Source organism: Cupressus sempervirens, chromosome 4 (assembly GCF_028749045.1).
Source record: "Cupressus sempervirens isolate cs-2001-9-10 chromosome 4, ASM2874904v1, whole genome shotgun sequence".
Taxonomy (NCBI): Eukaryota; Viridiplantae; Streptophyta; class Pinopsida; order Cupressales; family Cupressaceae; genus Cupressus; species Cupressus sempervirens.
The window spans coordinates 384,008,218-384,013,453 of NC_143121.1; the positions used below are offsets into that span (position 1 = coordinate 384,008,218).

General features: G+C 33.6%; 1 pseudogene; it reads right to left on the minus strand.

Moving 5' to 3' along the window:
• Nucleotides 1–852: 852 nt before the first annotated feature.
• Nucleotides 853–4,897, minus strand: LOC149561669 (microtubule-associated protein TORTIFOLIA1-like; annotated as a pseudogene).
• Nucleotides 4,898–5,236: the final 339 nt, after the last annotated feature.

Sequence of the window (5,236 nt, forward strand, 5' to 3'; positions counted from 1 at the left end):
GAATTGCGTAAAGGCTTGAGATTTGACATCAAGTCAAGCTTTAGTTCTATCTTGGAGCTTTGTTGCTGACCTTGAGGTGATAAATGTGAAATATCTTTGTTCAAAGCTTTCTTGTCAAGTTGTTTGCATGGCATTATTTGTTAATGAAGTGTTGCATGGTGTTTGGTCAAGGTGTATCTTGATACTCATCTTTATTAATGATTCAAAGGTTTGAACTAGTCATAAATAATAATAGTAAAACATTATGTCAAATAGACTAACAATGTTAACTAGACTTTTCTTGAGTATTGATAGTGGAATAGATTTGGATTAAAATGTTGCCAATCCTAAATTGACTGCGTGTTCACTGATTCTTTTTATTTAAGTTTGATGTTTGTGATAATTCTGAAAGGCAAGTTGCAACATTGGCATAACAATGAGATTCATTTTACTTATAGCAATTGAAATCATAAATAGGTTTAAATGGTGAATATACAGTCACTAAATTAGTTGGCTACTCTCAACGCCGACCATTGTTTGATGTTGGTCTTATGTTCAATATTGACACTCTTCCTTGCAGATGTACTATTCATAAATGTAACCTTTCTAATAAATTATAGGGTTTGGAAAGAAATATAACTTGTTTTAAATATCAAGTTCTATCAATAGAATACAATGTTGAGAGTCTGACAAGACTATGGGATTGGTGTCTATGACAAAGGAACAAAATACTCTTTGGTGAAAGTGAGTGCTCAATTGGGACATTTGCATGCCTAAAGAAGATAACATAGAGAAGCTCTCGACTCATTTTTTTTCAATCTCCATCGAAAGAAAGAGCAGTGATGACACGAAAAATATTTTCTACTCTACTGATTACCTGCCTTTCAATGAGCTCACCATCTAAAGAACAGACAACTTGGATGCACTCTAAGCAATGAAGTTTCTATTTGAAGAATTAGAAAAATTCTTTGATGAAGCCTCTTGTAAGGCTAATAATATGTCTTTCTTTACATCAGGAGAAAGGCCCAAATAATCTAAGCCATTTCTCGTGATCAAGTCAACAACTTGAGCATCAAGAAAAAATGTAATATAAATGAAATAATATAAGAAACTTATATTGGTTCTTTCTTTCAAAATAGTGCTTTGGTTTGGATACTTGTGCAGAAATTTGGAGAAAAGAAAATTAAATGTTGGGCATAGAAGATATCCTAGATTTGAAACAAAAATTAGTGAAATCCACCATTGATTTGGATCAATCTCTATGACAATCATGCAAATGTTGAGGGATATAATATTTAAAAAGACCTCTTACAATTTCTTGATAACAAAGAGATGGGGGATTACATGTAAATGATGTAGTCATAGTAATTGTTTTAAGGGACTACACTGATATAATCTTTAGAATTAACAAAAAATCATAACCTTTCGCTGAAGAAATAAACTATAATTATCATTATACCAAAACAAAAGAATACACATCTTATTAGTACAAGTTCATTGGATAAATAACCTGTTGAATCCAGGGGATTACTGAACCCAATAATTTTTGCTTCAACAAGAAATGTTTAAGAGCTTGCATCATTTCCAAAATGGTTCCTTTAGACAAATGTTCTAGCATAGGACTAGTCCAATTCATAAGCTTAATCAACAAGAGATAATCCCCAATGCAAAGGACCTTGCCAAATGCTGACTCCACATCCCCTTTCATAGGAATTCAACTGACCATGTCCAAACACTCCAAAAATTGTCACTTCCCTAACCTATCTTGCTATTCAATAAATTCTTAGTAGTTGTTGGCCATGAATTTTCTTTCATAGAATCATGTACCTCTATTTTTGCATCCTTTCTTGCAACCTACATACCAAAGAAAGAAATAGCTTCATCTTTTGATATTTGCAATGTGCTCCTTATTGAGGCACCCTCATTAGACCTTTTTATGTCCCATGCTTTGGTAAATATTTGATTTCCTTCCAAATTTTCCAATATAGACCTCTGAGTTTCATTTGAAATAAACTCAGTGGTCATCCTCTTTGACGTCCTCTAGAAATTTATCAAGGGATTCACCATAAAACCACCCCGTAAGCCTTTGAACTTCCTATCCCATATATCGGTCCCCATTTTAGCTCCATATGATGCACCTCTTCCAAATCTAGTCATTGATGACCCCTTAGATGTGGTAAGTTGTGCAGGTGGGTATTTGCCTTCATTTTCCTTCCAAAATTTGGAGCTTAAAAGCATAGAACCATGGAATTTACAACAAGTATCCCTTCCATCTTCAACTCTAGCGATCCTACTAGTTGATAAAGAAAGATCCTGAGCCATTTCATCTACAGTTCTTTCTAAACCATGTACCCTTTTTTCTAGAGAATGCAACCCATCTTATGAGCTTCCCATAAACATTTGAAAGCACACCAATTGAAAATAAAATTTAAGTTTCTAACTATCTGGAAACAAAATGCAAGAAACTACAAACAATGAAAGTGCTAAGCACATTTCAAACTTTATGCTCAGTTAATTTTTGATCTATCATCTGTGTCTATACTTCACAGTACCCCTAGAAAGTTTTAAATTCCACCTAAACCAGATCAATAATGAATACAACTTATGCTTAGTCCTACCATCCATTATAGTTTGTATAAAATTATCTAATAAAAGGATAAACATACTGCTTTAAAAATGCCTAGAGAAAAGCAGAGAGTAAAAATAATCAGAGCAACACTTGAACACTCATTAGTAGCCGCTATTAAATGAACATCATCTATCAGGCCAACTTCTGCTTAAAATACAAGAGCCCATATAAATATAATATCTTTAGGCTTCAGCACATTACTAAGGAACATATAAAAGCTTGCTGACAAAGACATTTTGGGGAAACTATAACTTACAAGCATCATGATTACCATTTACAGGCACAAACAAAGTACTCACATGGGAACATGTGTATTAGTTCTTGCTTAAGACATCTCTTCATCATGATTTCTCAACACAAAACAACAAAAATATTAAGCTTGAAGAAACATGGATGCTAAGATTAAACAATGGCCTCTTCATCATGATTTCTCACCTAGATGCAGTGAGTGCAATGTTCATTTCATTTTCATGAGAGATGGGTTCTTGTGAACCAGGACTCATAAAACATGAGTCAGTGGATTTGACTCAAAATCTACATGGTTCAATCCTAGAGGCAAAAATTAAGTTTACCAACCAGAGTTATCAAGAAGTCTAAAGAACTAACATAATCGAAATAGTTGTTGGCACTTTAAAATTCAGATAGTTTCTAGATTTTTTTTTTCAAGAAGTACCAGATACTTTAAAATTTGGTATGAGAGCATAAAGAGGTTCATCAACTTAGGTGAGGATCAAAGCGACAAGGAGTAGGAATAGGGTATTAGATAGAAAGACAAGCCCCTGGAGGTAGGTGCTTAGAAAAGAACCAGGTCCAGCACCAGAAAGAAAGACACCATGGCCTCTGAGCAGGAGACTCTGGAAATGAAGAAGGAGATGGGCAAGTTGTTTGAGCTTGAGATCAATGTAGTAGAGATGCTCAGAGACATCATTTGATCTGCCCTAGCCTTTGGCAACCTGTCCTAGTTTTTGGCACTCTCCCCTGGCTTTTTGCTGCTTATTTGTTTTAGGGAGTAGTTGTTTTACTTTCAGGCACTTGGTGGCCTTTTCTATTTAAACTGTTGACTTTGTTTTTATCTATGTATGGGGTTTTAGGGCCCTTTTAAAGCCTATTTTCCTTAATAAAAAACTAGGGTAGCCTTCTTCTATAAATCATCTTTGTCTCTTCAGGAGTTAACATAAAATTGCTCATATTCCCTATATGTTGCAAATATTCTTAATTCACTTTGACTTTCCATGCACCTGCACTAATATCTTAGTGATCCTTTGAATTTTGTAACATCTGTCAAAGAATTTTGAGCCTTACCCATGGATTTGTATTGTAAGCTTTCCAAATCCTTGAGAAACAAAAGGAACATTTTTACTATGTTGGGCTTGGGAATGATTCTGTGGCAATAAAAATTACAAGCACCTGACTAACTTTGAAATTTATCATAAGAGCTTTTAGCCTTTTACTAAGATGGATGAGAAGATAATAGGATTGTTGTCATTAAAAAATAATTGAACAAGTAGTTAAACTAGTAATAGTGACCAGAAACACTTATGACAAATTAGAAGCTCTGACATTGGACTCCATAAAAAATGGCTAGAATCTGAAATGAGAAAATTGAATATAAATGATAGAACCTTGCACTTTGCATTTTGCTGAATATATGATTTGTAATAGAGATGAATAGATCATTATTAAAAAACATAAAAAAGAAATAGATTGCACACAATTAGACTGCATGGTATTTATTTCTAAAAAATGTCAACTAAAGGGCATCTCAAGAGCAATACCTGATAGCTATTCTTGAAAGAATTCTAACTAATAAGTTTGTTATGATATTGGCTATAAACTCATATGTCTTTAGCTCTTCCAATTCAAAACAATGGGATATTTTGTAGACCTAAAAATATCAAGATTTTGGCAAGTTACCTTCATAAGATCCAACAAGATGGATTACTGATTTTCAATCTAAACAAGTTGTTCCCTAATCATAGCCAATTCATTTGAATCGTGGCCATTACACTAGATCTTAAAACTATTTCCACATACATCACTTGTGTTCTACTTCTCATTAGGAACAATCTCAACAATGGGTTTCAAATCTAAATGTTGGTCAGTCACAACACATTTGGTGTCACAATCTAAGTGTATAGGGGCTTCCAATTTTTCCACTATCTCTATATCTTTGTATCTTAATCCATGATCTAGATCTAAACCTCTCTTATCTTTTGATTTAGCAAATGAACTTTTATCGTAACATCTTCCTGCTTGATATCTTCTACTATCATAGCTCTTCAATCCCATTTCAATTTTGTCAATTGTGTAACCAAATCTTTCTTAGTAATCCTTAGAGCAGATACATCACCTCATGCATTGAAGCTTGTGACTAATTCTAAAACCTTCTTAGTAATCTTTCCTGGTTTGTCTCTAAGCCAGAAAAATTGATCATGAATTCTGCTCAGGACGATTTGTATCCATTCAGGTTCAATGAAAAATTGAAACTGTTAACATACTATGCTAGGTTTATCTCTCCTACTTTCCTATACTCATCTTTCAAAGTTTCTTTCACACACGATGACTCATATTGCCTGCAAATATCTTCATCTCTTGATTTCCTAACATTCTTTTAAACTATAGACTTTT